At 43.7% G+C, this 19,143-nt stretch overlaps 1 protein-coding gene across 2 annotated transcripts in view; it reads left to right on the plus strand.

The window, feature by feature from the left end:
* The first annotated feature begins 2,745 nt into the window (after positions 1–2,745).
* RGN (regucalcin) overlaps positions 2,746–19,143 on the plus strand; it is a 92,406-nt gene continuing 76,008 nt past the window's right edge. The window contains exons 1-2 of one of the 2 annotated variants that reach the window (XM_085622851.1): positions 2,746–2,918; positions 11,899–12,003. The gene's annotated coding sequence lies outside the window, so the exon portion shown is untranslated. The remainder of the gene's footprint in view (positions 2,919–11,898; positions 12,004–19,143) is intronic. The other variant, XM_085622850.1, reaches the window with a different exon arrangement.

Consider the following 19,143-nt stretch of genomic DNA (forward strand, 5'->3'; position numbering starts at 1 on the left):
ATATCTAATATCCTATGTTTAAAGAACTGTGTTATCCAAAAAGAGAGGTCTCTTAGGATAGAATCTTATTCTATACTGACTATACTGACTAGTGCGTGTACAAGCGTCTAAGTGTCTATACTAGATGCGAGGGGGTAGGAAAATTCCATGGTAACAGGGCTATGAATTACTTGCATGAGGACAGCGAGGCCTGGCCCCTTTGCACAGTAGCTGGAGGAATGTTTACCTAAACTACAAGACAGGAATGCATCGGATGAGGGGCGGAGAAGATAATCTTGAAGGTGAAATACAGTTTTTGGCAGGCGACGGGCTGGATCAGGCACCGTGAGCCGCGCAGGGAGTAAGACAAAGTTCATGGTCACAGATGCAGGCTCAGACTGGAGCTTTCAGAGGCAGAAGGCAGGAAAAGGCTTGATGACAGAATTCGGGCCTACTCGCCTGAATCTGTAAAATGTGGAAAGTGAACCATATAAAGTCGGTGGCCTTTCATACTTAGGAAAGGAATATCTGACCCATTCATGGTGGATCTGAAAGAGGACATATTGACGGTGGACGCACATATATTTGCGTCTTCAAAACCGGAGCAGGAGGGAACATACATGTACGTATAGCATGTACATGGAGCCGTTGGGGTCTACGATAGGGGACATAACTGATCACAAAATTCATATTTCCTCACTTCCCCGCCCACGGGAGCGCCACACAACTCGTTCCTCTGCCCTGTCCCGTCCTCCGTCCACAGAGCCAACTACAAACTCCACTACCTCCCGAGGAGCCCCCCATCCACTCGATGGCACCGTGACCCGCGCTGCAAACCTGTGCGCTCCCACACCCACCGGCCCCTCAGCATACCCAACTGGCTTCCCCCCATCCCTCCCACCCCTTCTCCCTGCTCAGCTGCCCCTCACTCCTCCCAAGAGCCACTGCTCCCCCAACCCACCCCGCTCCTCCCCCTCACCTCACACAGTGCGGCAGCAGCACATACCATAAATATTAAAATTATTTTTTCATTAGGCAGGTATAATTCTTCAAAACCGATCTGGCTGTCAGAACCGGTGCACCACAACTCCCCAAGATGCAAACAACTCGGGGGCTACAGCATGCCGCAGTGCATGAATAATCGGATTTAATAGAATATCAATTGACTTCATCCAAATATTAATTGATATTTCAGCCTCTACCGTATATTCTCCTGTTTCATAATCTTAATGAAATTGTTAGTACTTTTAAAAGGGGGGGGGCACTGCCCCCTGTCTACGTGCCGTGCCTTTAGTACTACCGGCCCGCTCAACATACCCTGCCAGCTGCCCCACACATCTCTCCACTGCCCCCTGAGCCCCCTCACCTTACCTCTGTAACTGCAGCACCTTCTTCTCTTCTCTAGTAAAATTCCCAGGAGAAAGAGGGCCCTTGTTTTTTTATGTGTTGTCTCTATGGCCTAGTTCGTAATCGCATATCTTTTGTTTACTAACTACGTACTCCCATTGTTCTGTCATCTGTGTGTGCATTTTGTGCCATAGTGGCATAGTTAGGTCTCGCATTACTAAAAATTACAGCTATTGGTGTTGCATTATTATTTTCAACTTCAAAAGCTCTAACTCTAACTGATGCGATATCTATTGCATTGCAAATGCTTGTTAATATCCATGTCAGATCCAAGAATAAACGGAAGCTGAAATCTAGCAGTGGACTTTTAAATCTTTATCCCCCTGGCCAGAACATCTTTCTAAGAGCTCGCTGAAATACGGTTTAGCCTACCCTGACTTCTAGGCGTCAGGGTGTCCCGATGATGAAGCATGACACCACTAGGGTGTGTGAGTGAATATAAAACAAAAGGACGTGCCAACTTTCCCACCTCCTAGTGGCGTATCATTCACAGCTTCACATAGGGGTTTTCCACCAGTGTTAGTTCCGGAGCTGTCCTTAACACTTAACCTATCCAAACGGTTAAGTAACCAGGGGAGTACTTCTTGTGAAATAGTGCTACAACACGGGAGGGTGCACTCCCCTCTTGAGTTCCTCTCGGCCCTTCAACGAGTGAGAGATCTCTCTCGCTTTATTTGTGTATCACGTGTGGTCTAAGCCCCTTTAGTTTATAGCCTCTGGCCACACTTGGCCAGAGGATGTACTTGGTTGTGTATCCAGGTGAAGGCCTCCTCGGATAGGCCTGGCTGGCTCACTTCAGGCACAGCAGTACTATACAGATCTCTGTAACATACCTGCAAAGAGGGTCTGACCTCGTGTTGAAGGTTCATAAACAATTGTGCCTGAAAACTCACTTTTTCCCCTCAATTTATACTCTCTAATGCGCCAGGATACTCTTCAGGGTCACTTCAATATTTTTTATTAGAAAAAAGTGCACTCTAGATTAATAATTTCTATTCTGCCTGCCTTTTGAAGTGAGTTTACTCCTCCTAATGAGTCACTGTATCTTTTCCATGTTCCACACTCCCTCTTCATAGCAGCCAAGAAGGCTAATATCATGTGTACCCCATTTAAACTGTTTAAACATTCATTGCTTTTTTTCCCAACAAACAGTACACTGCAATGTAGGTGTTTTAAGCCCACAGTTACAGTGTTAAAAGCTACAACTAAAAGTCCCAGAATGCAACTTGCTTTGAGTAAAGACTGATTGCAAATTTCACACGTTGTGGAGTCACGTGGCTATTTTACATTGACATCTTTAGATAGGTTCGTAACATGTTCCCATCATATAACCTTACTTTGAAACCGGCGGGTGAAAATAGTGCTGGGCTGTTAAGAGTTAAATGTCTGTTTCCTGTTAAGAAGGCACATGACAAGTTGATGTCCGGTGGAATTTGCTAAAATAATTTTCCTTCCCCCCCCTTCTTTGGATAACCGTCCCACGGAATCTAAAGTCTTCAAATCTCTGCGCCATCCATGCCAGCCTCAACGTGGTAAGTATGAAAAAGAAACAGAAAAAAAGTGAAAGTACGAAGAGGGACAGGCAGTCTGTGTTTAGCTGCAGGTGTTTCAGAAAATCACTGAATGTGTCATACCTTATAAGTCATTACTTGGCGGCCCGAACTGCATGCAGCGTAAAGGAAGTTAAAAGGTTATACAGAAAACCGGAATAGCAATAACAAACAGCTTAAAAAGGGGACACGAATATTAAATAAACAGGTCCCGCAGCGAGAGAACGTCATGTGACCAACAGTATTTAAAGAGGCAGCGCACAGCAGAGACAGCAACCTAAGTGCTTTACTTTTTAATTATATTGATTCCATGCAGGGGTTGTTCTGGAAATTCGTTTCAAGATGGGCTCTCCAGTTGTAGATTTACTTGATACATATCTGACATTTGTTTTGAGAAAGCGAAAAAAAAAATCGGCTAGGCTGGCCAGCAACGGCATACATAAATGCTAACATTTTAGAACAAGAAAGCGGGAGATTTCGGAAAGAAATAATGGAAATGTATTTTCCCACATTGACTTCTATGGAAGCAGAGGCCATTTCAGGCTGGAGACGGACAAAATGCAGCCATTTGTGGCTTCAAAAATCGAGTCTCCCAACAGAATCGAGTCTATTGGCGTGCATGAAGGGGTGGGCAAAATATTCCGTTCTGCTTGCCACTCCGCGTTACTCTTTAACTAGGCCTGGGCTAAAATTCCGTTCCGCTCGCGGAAATTGCGATAATATGACATTTTCGCGTTCCGCGGAGAGCACGAAAATGTCAAAATTTCCGCAATCCGCATTTTAACGGAAGTTTTTTGCTTGCTCGCGCTGTAAAATAATACATTCTCAAGTGTGCGCGATCGCCTTACCTGAATCCCCGCGTTCGGCGACAAGTTTTCCCGATCCGGTCGCGTTCTCCACGAGCTGTTGGATTGTTGGTAGCCATTTGCGCTGTCTTGCGACAGTTCGCGCCCGCAGTAACGTCATTCGTCGCACGATCACGTCTTTCTTCTCACGATCATGCACCGCGAGACAAGTGAAAACAAGATGGCCGCGCCCGCGAGCAACCGCATGGGTAAGTTGGTGAAGAAAATACCGCGAACGGGCGGGAAAAAAACTTCCGCATCTTCGTGATATTTCCGCGTGTTTGCGGAGATTTTTAACATTTTCGCGATAATTTGCGAAAGTGAATTTCGCTAATTCCGTCCACCCCTATCTTTAACGCGAAATTCTGGCAATTGTCGCTTGTTGGAATTTTTCTCCTGCAACACTCCAAAATATACGAGCGAGATTTGGCGTCCCCTAGCGTGATATTCTAATGCCGGGGTTTGCGAGCGGTCGCGGTCAGAGGGCTGCGATTCTCGCATATTTGATGGCGCTCAAGTAGATTTTACTTGAGCGCCAGCAAATGAACTCAAATGGCCGCGCATTCTTGTGCAATGCATGGTGCTGTTTGTGCTGATTTTCAGCAATGCTCGCGCTACCGGCGCTAAATTGTAACATGAGCAGCACCAGTTGCATATTTTCTGCCCGTTGACGGTACTCTGTGGAATCTTGTAGAGTTATTCTGTAACCCTTCGGCATTCTGCAAAGTGAAACTCTGCGAGTTCCACCCACCCCTACAATGCATGGGCATATCAACGCAGACACTAAAGCTTTCATGTGAAAACCTAATCCAATCTGGGTATTGTAATCTTCTTTGCTTGCATCTCTTGAGGCAACCAGACTAATACACATGATAGCAATTATTTGTCTTTTAAAGGCCATGTAGCGGAAACAGTTTTTTTACGGGGAGTAAGATGGATAGACTTAACTATCTTGTTCACAGCAACAGGTGTAGTTTTTAAAAGTAACACCAGATGATCATAAGAGTACATCACTAATTATGCAGCAAACACTGGTCCCTTGTGTTGTGTCCCTGTTCCCCGGTCCAGAAAGCAATAAACGGAGACGGGCAGGTATGTAGCGGTGATTCTTTATTCCGCAGTCGGATGCCCATAGTCTCACGTCCTACTGTGTCCGTGCCCCGAGTATAAGTGTCTAGTTTCTGCCTTGCTCCTTCCTAACCGGAAGCGGTGTCCGGTGTCCAGGGCAGTGACCAGTGTTCATGGTCCTAATGCCCTGCCACATCCTGTTACTGCGATATCTCCCCTCTTTGTTAATAAAATAAACACATTTTCCATGGAATGGGAGAGAGAGAGAAAGAAAGAGGAAAAAAAAGTGAAAGGAAAAAAAAGGGAGAGAAATAGAGATACAATGGCTGATACCAAAGACAGCGGTGCCTTGCAACCATGCATCACAGTTCTTCAATGAGTCGTTTGGGCTTCCGAGTCACTCTAGTTGGGTGCGGGCTCTCTTTGCCCAGGCCGCGCATGCCACTCGGCTCCCCTCCTTTCTGCCTCATCACAAAGGGATCCATCCCTATTGGGAGGAGCTAACTTTTTCGCTCCTAGCGTTCGCGTTTCAGTGCCAGTGCTCCTTTCTCCTTCATCGTCATCTGACAACTGAAACTCTTTGAAGTAGGAGCTATTCTGGGCGATGGAATAAGGGCCTGCCACTGCTGTGATCATTGTCCCTTAGACATCTGTTACCTTCAGTGGCTGGCTGGAAAAAGGACTGTCTGACTTTCATGTCTAACGTTAGCGCACGAGGACCAAGTCTCTGGACTTCAGCTTGGAGTTGGTTGTGTGACATCGTGTGTCGGCCTGCCTTCTCACCTTTCCCTTGTCCTCCTGGTCAGGTGCGGCAACAATGCTATGCCCTGATGGGCCTTGTCCTCCATCTGAGGCTGACGAGTTCTGCTCTTTCTTCCTAGTTCTAGCTCCGATGGGCAGCTTCCCGTGGAGCTGTGTGGAGTATTGCGATAGTCTCGCAGTACTTGGCACAGACCTTGACCAACTGAAATCTACGTCAGCTTGGCTCATTGGACTGCCATTTGATGTTGCCCATGAACCGCTCCACCATGCAATTGGCTTGTGGTCATAGTGATGGTGTTTTCCTATGGTGTATACCTAAGTAGCCCATGAACCTACGAAATTCTTCTCCTGGAAAACAGGGTCCATTGTCTGTTTTGAGAAGGTGAAGAGTGCCCCAGGCTGCAAATATCTCATCTAGGAAGGGTAGTTTTGGCTGCTGCTGATGTGGATGACACTTGGTGTACTATGGGGAAACAAGAGTACTCATCAATGAGGACTAGTAGGTATCCCCCAGTGACCAATGGCCCATAGACGTCTGCTCCCAGTGTCGACCACACAGCTTCAGGGAGGTCAGACATGTGTAATTGTTCCAGCTTGGACGGCCTCCCTGTGATCTGACAGATGACAGTTCATGAGCATGTCCTCCACCAGGTGGTCAAGGCCAGGGAACCACACATTTTCCCTCAGCATTTTTTGTTTTTGCCAACATTCCTCTGTTGTTTTCATATGCTAGGCTGACTACCTGCTGGTGAAGAGACTGTGGTATGACTAACCGGGTGTCTCAAAGGAATACATCTCACTCCGTTTCAGACTGTTCTTCCTCCATGTGTATGAATGCAAGTATTTCTTCACTCTGTTCTCTACCTCTGTTACCTTGTGATGGTTTTCACAGCTTTCAGCGTGACGTAATTCATTGTTTCTTATGTCAGTTCTTCCATCGTAATCTGAGTTGGAGTGTTTTATCAAAGCACACAATTGAGGTATTCTTCAGCCATGGAACTGGTCTGTTTTGTCTTTATTCAGTGTTAGTCCAGCTTTCTCCAGCTGATTGCATACATCCCTTAGAGCCTTGTCATGCTTTTCATTTGTGCGACCAAGCACCAGAATATCGTTGCTGTAGTTTAGACAGTTCTTTATGGGCCTTATATTTCTTGAAATATCTCAGCCACGGATGACACCCCGAAGATTAGGTGTTTGTAATGCGTCTTGTGCTAGTAGGCACTTGAGTTCTTCCTCCACTTATGGTTGAACTCGACGGTGATTCTGAGCCACAGGTTTTATGGCTTAGTTGATGTGAAGATTGACTTGCTTGTCTTTCAGCTTTCCAAGCCCTCTGAAGAGTACTGGGTATTCTTTCAAGATATTCTGATGTTCAGACACATGATATGTCATGGCCAGGAGGCCCATCGGTGGTGCCATGACATTGCTGAGCAAGCTTGGTGCTGGAATGTCTACTCATACGATGTGTACCTCCTCTTGCACAGACATATCCTTGTATGTGAGCATCTCCAAAAATGTTCCTAAATTAGTCACCGGGCATTTTGCACCCCATGTTAAAACATCAACATTGGATGGCGATAATGGGGGCTTGCTTTCCATCCTGTTGAACTCCGACACACACATAATGTTAAACGTGGCTCCGCTGTCAAGCATGAAATGCGCTGCATGACTTCCTACCCCAGTATCCACCATAGCGTCTTCTGTATTTCTTTTTTGTCAACTAGCTGGATATGCTACGAATGCCTATCTGATGCAGCCATGTTTGGCATGAGGTATAGGCGTTCACCGGACTCTTGTACCAGAGTAGAATCAGAACCAGTAGAGGAGCTGATATTGCTTGCTTCCATGTGCATTGCATGGTGACTCAATGTTGTTCTCGGCCTGTCAAGCAGACCCAGTTCCGACTGGATGTGCCCACCCATGCAGACATTCGCAAAATGATTGTTCCTGTTAGACTTGCCACATGTCTGTCCCAGAGCCGGGCAGGTGCCAATGTGGGTTTTGCCAGTCCGCCGTGATAGCATGTTTTCTCTAATTTGTCTCGAGATGATGTCGGTGTCTGCTTGTTGTGTCTTGTTCCAGCGTTCACGTTCTCCCTATTTCCATGTTGATGGCATGCGCCATGGCACCGGTCTCTGACCGTGCCATGGCCAGTTAAGTGACACCCTTCAATGATACACAGCCTAATGTCTTCCTCATTGTTGAATTTGTTAAACTCGCAATAGGTTACAAGTTTGAGCAATCAGGTAACAAAATCGTCTAGGAATTTATACTCTCTTTGGAACGCCATGTTGAATGTGTACCGTTCATAATCAACGTTCTGCTGACGGTCGAAACTGTCAATGAGATTTTTGACTAGTTCTTTGTAGGTGGTAAACAATTCAGGTGGGAAAGTTACCAGCTAGTCTTCTACTCCATCCCCTATAAGATTGAGGAACAGATCTCTGGCCTGCTCATCTGAGTAATTTTTGCAAGTAGCTCGCAGATAGTGTTTGAAACGCTGAATCCACTTTTCCCACTGAGCGCCTTTCGTTGAAAGAGACTGAGAGGTCAAAAGACAGAGGGCGTCGAAATACGGAGCTAGGGATTTCTTTGTTGTAGTCAGTCATGGCACCAGTAGTCTGTTTACACCTACTTTGTCACACCTTCTGAGCTGTTGTGGAGTGTTTGGCTTTTGTATTGGTCCTATGCCTCTGTTCGGCAGTGCGGCCTGACCTTGAAATGGTGGCCCTCATTCGCTTGAATGGGCACCCGACTGACTTCAAAATGGCAGCTTCTGCTGATGCGTATGGAGCCCTCAACTTGCCTGACTCCACTATGGTTGTTCCCATACTTTTAGGTAGATGCCTTGCCTGACTTAAAGATGGCCGCTGTGGAATCTCGAAAGATGTTGCAAGCTTTTCCAGTCGTCTGGGGCAGCCTCCCTGGCATCTGGGGCGTTCTTAGGTTCGCGCTGAAAATGTAGGCGACCTCGCCCATGCTATGGCTCTCTTTCTCGGCCATGGAGGGAGAATGTAGTGGGCCGGCTGGTGCTGTACTGTGGCTGCGTTTCTTGCTGTGGCTGCGTGTTCCAGCCAGAGTATGGAGCCATGCAGGTGGGAGCTTCGTGGGAACGATAAATGCAGTGTAGGGTACTTGCCCACTCGTCGCCAGATGTTGTGTCCCCGTTCCCCGGCCCAGGAAGTAATACACAGAGACAGGCAGGTATGTAGAGGTGATTCTTTATTCTGCAGTCGGATCCCCAAAGGCTCACGTCCCACCCTGTCTGTGCCCCAAGTATAAGTGTCCAGTTTCTGTCTCACCTCTTCCTAATCAGAAGCGGTGTCCAGTGTCCAGGGCAATAAATAGTGTATGCATGGTCATAATGCCCTGCCACATCCCGTCAGTGTGACATATAGGGCTTGCTGAAGGTCTGTGTGGTCCCCCGTTGTTGAAGGTTTGCCTCAACTAACAGGAGTAATAGTAGTAATGTCAAACTTCTACCAAGCGAGGGTCTTTGACTTCAAAGTAGCTCTCCTGTTCACCCCCTCTGAATAGAGTTACCACCTGGCCAGTATTTTACAGAAATGGCCAATAATTATATGTGAAGTTTGGTAAAAAAAAAACACATGGTTTCAACCTAAGATAGTATTATTCTCCTTTCCAAATATAAATTTGAAACCTTAGTACAAGAGGAAACTGCATTAAAAGTAATTTAGAATGGTCTCAACTAATTTTAATTGATTATACAAAGCTATATTTTTCTTATGCATACCTTATAAATATCTAAAATGTGGTGGACATATAAATAAGGTTCCTAACATAGCATATTGCAGTGGCCTGTAAAAGAAATTCCCAGGACTGGAATGTGGTGCCCGTAGTGACAAAAAGTTATATAATAACTCATTCGTAGGAGAAATGATTAACTCGGCCATAGATTACGCAAACTTAAGTTATATAAGACTTCATTATAATATTTCTCGGAAAGCTACAGTGACGGCTGGTGATCTTTGAAAGTGGTAGTACATTTTATACCCACCCCTGCACGCGGGCAATCTGAGCAAGCCCGACCCCTTTCAGGGCCATTCAAGAGGAATTTCCTCCCAAGCCAAAGAAAAAAAGGGGAAGGAATATTGTTTTTTGAAGCAAGATGGTCACATAAATGTACTTAAAATCCATGGGTTCTGCATGGTTACTCCTGGAATATTGCAGTACTTTCATGGAGTACCACGAGTGATTACGACTCACCCGCTCCAAATTGTTTTTGATAATGATGCATGCTGAGTACATGTCCCTAAAATATCTAAAAAGACAAGTTACAGTCCTATGAGTTGCTCTAATCTTACAGAATAGGTTCTCATACATCAAGTGTGATTTTCCATCCGATATAAGCCTTAACCATGTTTTTCCCAATGTGAACAGTTTCCCAAACATCAGCTTGTTTGGTTTATGAACATATGCACACTGTTCTCTCAAATCTAAGATTTGTATTTCCCCTAAAAAATCTCAGTTCCTCCAAACAAAAGCTTAACATTTTCATGATTTGTTTTCCTGGAATACCAAGCTTACACTTTTAATAAATACATTTTTAGTGCATAAACATCAAATCGAAATTTTCATCTTTTTTTTTTTTTGTACTCAAAAGTGCTACTTCTACAAGTGGATAACGTATGTCTTACATGCCCCTATTTCACCATCTTTTACCATGGATGCCCACAATATGGCAAAATCACCAGAATTATGCTAGGGTCAGTATTATCCCAATGGTTGGTAACATCATTCCGTGGGCACTGATATATGTACAGAGGAGAGGAATTCCTTTCACCGTGCTCGCTATACTGCATTTGCACATCAAGTCACAGAATAATATATTAATAATAGTTCCTAGGTTACCTAGTCCAATTGGCCATTGATTATATTATCACTCAGCCATCATTTTTATGTTCCTTTTAAAACAAATCTCTAATAGGACATATTAGTATTGACATTCTGAAATAATTGGTGATAGAAAAGCTGTGAGGGGTTGATGGTCACTGAACTGTGAATGTAGTCTTATATAAAAAAAATCCATTCAAAAAAACTTTTACTTCAGTCAAATTGTCTATTTCATTACAACCTGAAAGTGCACTCTTTTTTTTATAACAATCAAATGGAATCTGGCCTGCTTTTCTGTTCTTTAATGTATGTTTGTTGCCTGCCAATAACATAGACCTATATGGTTTCATTTCCCAAGGTACCTTTGATTGCTACAGTAAGCTGCGGGCTGCCAGTCAGAGCACAGGAAAGGCTGGGCCAACCAAGTGGGCAACCTCTAGGGTAGCCACATGGCTGCATGCCACATCACACCCAACATTAGAATCAGATCATTAGTTTTACTCTTAAAATGAAATGCGGTCTTTGATTGTTGCCCAGTTCAGACGTGCCATACATTATATGTATTCATCATGACTATGAGATGAACTTGGTCACCTAAAACATTTAGTGTGTTTTTTGCTCTATTGTATGTTGTATGTCGTGGACGAATGAGCAGGTGTGAAAGAGTGTACGGTTGGCATATTTATGACATGTAATGTTTGTGATGTAAATTCTTGAAGTTATTTTTTCATTTGTAAACATAAATAGAATATAATCTCAATATTTTTAATAATAAACCTCCTTTTTAGGTCTTGCCTGACCCAGCGCATGCGCTGGTCTGGCGAGACTTATTGAGAGGGCTCCAAAAAGTGCTACAAGGCCAGCCTAGAGCTACAGTGCATGTGCGCGGGCGCACGCGCCGCGCTTTACCACGATTACTTTCACTTTCGCGGCCGCTTTGATGTTTGATTGGGATTGCGATCACTTTCACTTTCGCGGCCGCTTTGCATAGCCAATAGATCTCGCTTTTGGAACCTTATAAGTATTCTCCCGAGTATCTGTGCGCGTAATAAATGCATATAACATAACATAACATAACATTTAGTTATGCAACTGTTGCATGGCTAAACACTTATAAGGTCCCAAAGGCGAAACCTATTGGCTGTGCCAATGCTTGTTGATATGTATAATTATGTCTCCCCGGTTTTTGTATCATGTGCTCTCAGTGTCGTTATGATATAAAGTACATGTTGTAAAAGAAAAGTTGCCTAAGAATCTTCGTACATTTGTTTGCATGATCCCTGCCTTGGGAACAAAAACTTGCATTGATATGTTAACACTTCTAGCTGTGTATGCTCAGTGCATGCATGCTGCTCCACAGCAAAGCTTCATTGTACACAATAACAACCAGCAGCTAACTTGTGTCACAAATCACTCTCCTCTTCTGCTTTCAGTGTATACAATTGAAATGTCGCTGCTTGTGGGGTGGAGGTTGTATAACTAAATCTTGACCCCCAGAACATCGTGGTACAAGAATATTGAGGACAGAATATTGAACGGTAAGTGCAAATAGGGAATCATAGATTTACCATTCCCAACTCCACATCTTCGAAGCTTGCGTAGGTACATATATGTGGAGCTAAGTATAAAAAATCTATATTTGCTTGCCTCTCGATTTTTGGATTTGATATTTTGTCCTCCATATTCTTTGTCTTCAATATTCTGGTTTCGATATTCAGGCTACACACCCTTGGGAACAGCCGATCCGTGCATAACATGCGCAAAAGCACTGTCCACATCGGTGACATGCGGATTGTCCTCCATGCCTTTCGACCGGTAAATTGAGAGGAAATTTGCCTTATCTACTACTGTCTGGCTATATTTCTGAAATCTTCGTAGTAAACAAATACTGTTGTGGAATTAGACAGGAAAAACACAGTATTCTAAGAGGCTGTGCCTATCCCCATAATATTTGCAAAATTACTAGATATAGATGGGAAATGGATGTAGTAGCAGCATGACTGTTCTGTACTCCCTTGAGTTCACAACCACAAAAAACATCTTACAGGCGCTAAACAGAATTACTTCAAAAAACCAAGAGAGGAATCCGAGGTCTAATCTACAACCCTTGATCAGAGATTCAAGAGAGTTGGCTAATAGCAATTTTTATGCCAATAGTAATATAGGTAAACATGTGATAGAGCAATACAACAGTTGAAAGGTGCAGAAGGTGAAGCAAAAAAGCTTGATCTAAGGATAATCAGCATCCCATCATTACACTCTTAAAGTGCCCAGTGTCATCATCTGGGTTACCAAACAACTCTTCGCAAGGTCCTCATAATGTATCGAGGCTGAATGAATGAGTTGTATCCTCTTCTCAAGAAACATCCAAAAGAAGAGGAAAAAAAGCGAAAGTCTGTAGAAGAGTGCAAAGAAAATAAACAAATGTTTTTGTATTTTACCAGTGCTCATAAAACGGAATACACAATTGATATGTACTAGATATACGTAAGTACTGAACTGTGCCCCATCAATCGTGTTTGTATCTAAAATAGTGAGAAAAAGAAAAAGGAAGGCAGGTAACCAACGTTTGCTGCCCACTGATTGGTCGACATGTTTCAGCCTTCCGGAGAAACTCTCCTTGGCTTTCTTCAGGACCTCATAGACAAAGTCCCTAGTATGGACTTTGAAAAAAGAAACTGGGTTACTACCATACCCTTCACTATGTCTTCAATTCCTCTATGTGATTGCTGATGTTAAGTTGACATCAAACAATATCTGAGGAAAAAGCCCCACCTCACTCGGCACCAGCTTGAGTCAAGGAAGAGGCCCCGCTCTGTCCGTCGGTACCTCCGGCTGGGACTCGTACTGGGATGGAGGTCCTAAACAGAATTAGCCTATCTTTCTTCAAGGCCGGAGTCCATTACATATTTTGAAATGGGACTTGTGCCAAAGGCAACTCTCCTGCATTCAAAGAAAAGCTGTCCCAAACGAGCTTTCTTAGATTAGCGTTTAGTCAGTGGATGTTGTTAAAACATAAAATAATAATAAAAGAATAAGTGCAAGGTTCCCAGATGTTCTTAGGAGCCCATCCCAGGGTTTCTGAAGATCAAGGCTACCTACTTTTAATTATACTCCTGCCTCTTTCTTCCAACACCCTACCATGTGTGTTTTAACTCATTCTTGCAGGGTCTTTTTCTGTCCTGCTCTGTTACTTTTGACTGTTTTCCTATGCTTATCTTTCTCCTTCTTACTCCGATTTCAGTTGCTCTCTATCTTGTTTAGTAGCTTCAATGTCTGATAATGAAAAGCAGGTCCTTCTCCTCAAAATAAGTGCCGGTGCCCACCACTGGCAACCACCGGCACAAATTAAGCACTCCCTATTAGGTGGCTGTACTGAATGTGTCAGTTCTGGCCTCTTTGAGGATCATAAGCCTGAAGTAATGTTTTAAATATTTTTGGCTTGAAACCGGTTTGCAAGGTTGAGATGGATGAGTTGCACACCATCTAAGCTCGAGCTCAAAGTAGTGCTAGATAAGGATCCTGCATTTGTATGTGGTTTCTTTCCAGGTAAGATATAAACACAGTCGACTTTAGTTTTACAAGTGTAGTATTCTTCTCAAACTGTATTCCTTACCAAGTCAAGCATTGGTAAAGCGCGTGACCTTGCCTAGAGTTTAAATTATTTTTGCTTGGGCTTGCCATCTAAGGATAAATGGGAGTGTTGGTCGTATTTAAACATTACTGCACTTATGTGCTTGTTTAAACACTTTTGTTTACGATATAGTGGATGAGTTTTTTAACCTCGGCTGCAGTTGAAAATTATTCCCTGTCTTTGGACATTTGTGGTGTTTTTCCTGCTACAGAGAAGCTGTTTTTTACGGAGATTTGCAAGCTTAAATCGAGATAGGAATGTTTTAGTTCACATACAAAAGACAATTATTGACTTATGTGCCAGCACATGACATTGTTAATAAACGTTAGTTAGTTAATAAAATACGGTAATGGCAACAATCTTGTTCTAAGGTCCTGTTGACGGAACAATAAATGCGCACCTGTATACTCTAGATACAAGCCACCGGAAATACCTGTAACCGAGAAAGTATGGCACAAACGGTGTACTACCAAATGTTTTATGTTCTGCGAATGAAAACTCAATAAAATGTTTAAAGAAATCCAGATAGGCATGTTTACAATGATAATTTGGCATAAGCCACTGAGTTTTCCCATGATGGCAGACTGACCTCCTAGCCCCTTTTCTCCCAGCTAATACCATTTCACATTAACCAATATCCTGACCCTTGGGTTCTGGTGTGCAGTGGATTGGACTAATCGCCAGCTCAGCAGCGAGGCAGCAGTCCGGGTGGGGAAGCCTGCATGCTGTGTAAAGCTCACGGCGACAGAGGTAAATTATTCACAGGAAAGGCATCAGGTACAATATTAAAGATGCCTTTGAGTGACATTGAAGTGAGCGTAGAAGGAAGCAAGCGGTCTGTAATATTGCAATAAGCTGGAAACGGGATAGACTGAGTATTATGGGCTGAAATCACAAAAACATTAGGAGAACTGTGCATTGCAGAATTTTGCCTACACTCTGCATAGATATTCTCATTTTTCTAAATTCACAAAACCCTAGTGAGGGCACCAGCCTTTTCAGCTATACTCAGTAGTGAAATTGCATAAAAAAGTATGGGAACTGTGATACTGAGCACATGTGGGGACGGGGTCAATGCATGGACGTCGATTCATCAAAATGTCTGGGGTAGCAGAAGTGCAATGTGACTCATCAGATGGCACAGGAAATTACATCACCTGCTCTCTGACCCACCCCGATGATGTCACAGGAAGTGACATCGGAAAACATTTGACCTGATGACATCACAGGAAGTGATATCATGTGACCTTTGGACCTCATGAAATCAAAGGAAGCAACATTGCATGACCTTTGACCTGGTGCAATCACAGGAAGTGATGCATCTAACTTTTGGTTACATACATCACACACACAGGCTGGAAAATCTCTACAGATACAAAAGAATTACCCTATAATCAGACATACTTCAAATCCTATTTCAAATGCAGCTACTTACATTGTTTCAGGTAGTATCTTCAGATATCCAATTAAGATAATGTAGCATTGATAAAGAACCTATCAAATAGTGTACCACAATGGAAAATACGCTAGTCAAGTAGAAATCAGCCATTATCAATATCAAATAACTTATAAAATGGGAATGTTGATGGGCCTATAAGGTTCAAAGCAAGTTCACTTTATCATTTACTTTAGAAACTAAGAGTATCGTGTAATTAAATCTCAGTCTTAGACCTTAGATAACAGTGCTATTTAACGCAGGTCAAGTTCTCCCAGCAACCTTCCTTTCCATGACATGATATACACACTTCTAAACCTGTGGAGCCACTGAGCCTTTCCAGATTTACTGTCATTCATTTCTTCTACAGAAAACATGCACATCACTGGTACAGTACTTGTATTGATCAATGATATGTTTGTTTTTCATTAGCATACCTTACCAGCAACAAACATCTAACAGCCAGAATACCCAAAGGCATGAATGCTTGGTTTACAAATGCAGATGTTACAGTCCACATTTAAATAGGACTCCATTAATCACTGCTCCTCAAGCAAAACTTTCCACATTTTCTAACTCCACCACACACACATACAGAGACAATGAATCATATGTGTGTAAATCAGTGATCCCTCCAGTGCTTTAAATGGGAACAAATAAGTGCAGGTACTCATTAATATGAGCTAGAGGCGTGGTGAGTGGGTGGGGTTAGGGGTGGGGCTTAGGGCAACATATGACGATACATAATGACTTCTATATCAGTTGCAGCAACTATGAAAAACACATGAGAAATGTGTTTATGTAACCAAAACAGGTTAACTCATTACACAAAATGAAACCCAAAAAGGATGATATGTTAACAGTTTATCGTTCTGTAATATTTGCTGCTTCTTAATGCCATACTGTTATGTGGCACAATACTATATGCTCTCAAGCGTGCACACACACGCACACGCTCTATCACTCCACATTCCCTCTAAAATTTACTGAGTGTCCTGATTCTCTCCCTTTTATCTCCACTTGCCTCTAATCTTCACCCAGCCTATAAACTTCTCACTAGTTCTGCTCCTCTTTTGCTTACTCTCCACAAGTCTTACATTTTCTCCCTGGTTTTTCCGTACTTGTCTCCTGTTCACCCCTCCATGCTCCCCCTAAATTTGCTGTCTGGAAAATTAAAGTTAAGAAATGCACCAGATTTGACTTTACAGAAATGTGTGTTAAAATACAATTTCTGAGATGATTCATGATTTTCAAAACTCAACCACCTCACGTCTTTACATTCATCCCTACTCCTTCCGTCCACAAAGAGAAGCAGCTCCTGTCCTGAACAAAAAGATAAAAAGAAAACCGGCTTTGGCGAAGGCAGAGGATTTTGTTGGGCTGTCACTGCTTTAGAATGGCCAGTGCAGTCAATATCCTGACTGACTGCCCGTCCCAACCCATTTACACACCTGATGGAGAGGGGCGGGGTGAGGCTAAAGCACTTTCAGCAGAATAGTCCTCGGGCACATGATGGACAGTGAAGGGTCTGTCTAGACCCTGCACTGTTAGTCACAGCGTGTCGCACGGTAAGCCCTCTGCCCCCTGCAGGCTCAGGCCATTCACATGGGTGCTGCTGGAATCTCCAGCAGGGACTCAGCATGAGGCTTGGCGCTTTTACAAGCTCCTGAGAAGCAGAGCGGCATCTGCCCTGTGCTAGAGGAAATAAATAACCGGAGCCTGCAGTGTCATCTAGTAGGGTGCCGGTACTCTCCCTGGCGAATGAGAAGTGCCGGTACTGAGGGCCAGAAAATTCAGAAGTGCCGGTACTCAGTACCGGTGAGTACCGGCCCATTTAAAGCACTGGATCCCTCCCATTTAGCCGCCTCTGAGTTGGATAATGATCTTGCAGCTTTTCAGCTTAAACAAAAAGTTATCAGCCTTACTCGCATGAAAGGCCATTTACTGGACCCCATTTTCTCTAATGTTGATGAGTTATTGGTTAAAGACCCTATCCTGGTGCCTTGATCCTATCATTTTCAGATTCCTTTCACCTGGACGCCTATGTGCCCTCAGTAGCGGCTCCTGGAGGGAGTGCTGTGGGGGTGGGGGAGGGGCAGGGTGGTGGGTAGGTAAAGAAATAAATAAATAAAACAAATTAAATTGTGCGCGCTGCAATGCCAAATGCGTTGAATGCACAATTTAATTTGTTTTATTTCTTTATTTCTTTACCCAACTCCGATCGGCCGTATGCCAGAGTTTACTACCCCCACCCTGCCCCACAGCACTCCCTCCAGGAGCCGCTACTGTGTGCCCTACCCTGGCTGTCAACCCGGCTAGATGCCAGACACGTCTATGTTCAAAACTCTCGCTAGAACACTGGGTCTCAGCTCTGGAAAATACCAGGCTGATTCCTGATCTCAATCCCATTAGTGCTAGTGATAATTTCAACAAATGGATTGAATCCTCGCTAGACCAGGTCCTCCCTAAGAAGTGGATTCAGAATACAGCCGGAACAAACAGAACAGCGTGGTACTCCCCTAAGCTCTGTAAGCTTAAATAAATCTGCAAAAGATGTGAAAAAATTTGTAGAAAAGACTTTTCCCTAGTCAATAAATTTAAATATAGGGAGGTCATTAGAATTTATAAAGCAGAAATTAAATCAGCACAAGCTTTATATTACGAAAAAAGAATTACTCGGGCATCTAATTCTCGCTAAATTTTTCGCATTGCAAAAACCCTTCTTAGCTCTCCCTTACAGCCAGCTATTAATGATGATGCTTGGTTTCGCTGCAATAAAGTGGTAGAGTTTTTTCTCAATAAAATCCAAACCATTTATACCTCTTTTCTGCAGACGGCCTGCCATAGTAACTTATTATTCTTGGACAGCGTGCCTCAGATCAGTGAGCACCTTCTGGAGGAAATCCCTCCGATGAACCTCGAGTCATTACGAAGTATTTCAGCTAGGGTAAAATCTGGTTCACCTAGAGACTCCGCACCTCCTACTATTCTGAAGAAAGCTGCTGGAATAGTCTCTCCAGTGATATTGGAGCTGATTAATGCTTCGATCTCGACTGGAGTAGTACCTCCAATACGGAAAAGCGCCATGGTGAGGGCACTGCTAAAAAAGCTCAGTCTCAACCCCGAGCTCCTGGGGAATTACCGCCCTGTTTCGCTTCTTCCAGGAATCAGTAAGATTGTTGAGAAGCATGTCAATGCAGTCCTTTCTACATTTCTGGAGTCTCACAATTACCTTCACCCCTAACATACTGGCTTTCGACCCCCAACAGGGTACAGAAACTGCCCTCTTAGCAGTAGTCGAAGAGTCCAAGAAAATCTTGGATGGTGGAGGCACTGCAGCTATCATCCCCTTGGATCTCAGTGCAGCCTTCGACACTGTTAACCACCACACCTTGGCCCGTAGACTCAGAAGTGTGGGGGTGACTGGAGGGGCTATAAGGTGGCTGCAATCCTTTCTGTAAGACAGGTCATTCCAGTTTTTGAATGAGATGCGATTTTGAAATGTATGTCTCTTACTTGTGGGGTTCCGCAGGGATCATCTTTGAGCCCCGCTCTGTTCAACGTATATATGAGTCTGTTAGCAGAGATAGTGCTTCATTTTGGAGTCCA

This window comes from Triturus cristatus, chromosome 8, assembly GCF_964204655.1.
Source record: "Triturus cristatus chromosome 8, aTriCri1.1, whole genome shotgun sequence".
Lineage (NCBI taxonomy): Eukaryota > Metazoa > Chordata > Amphibia > Caudata > Salamandridae > Triturus > Triturus cristatus.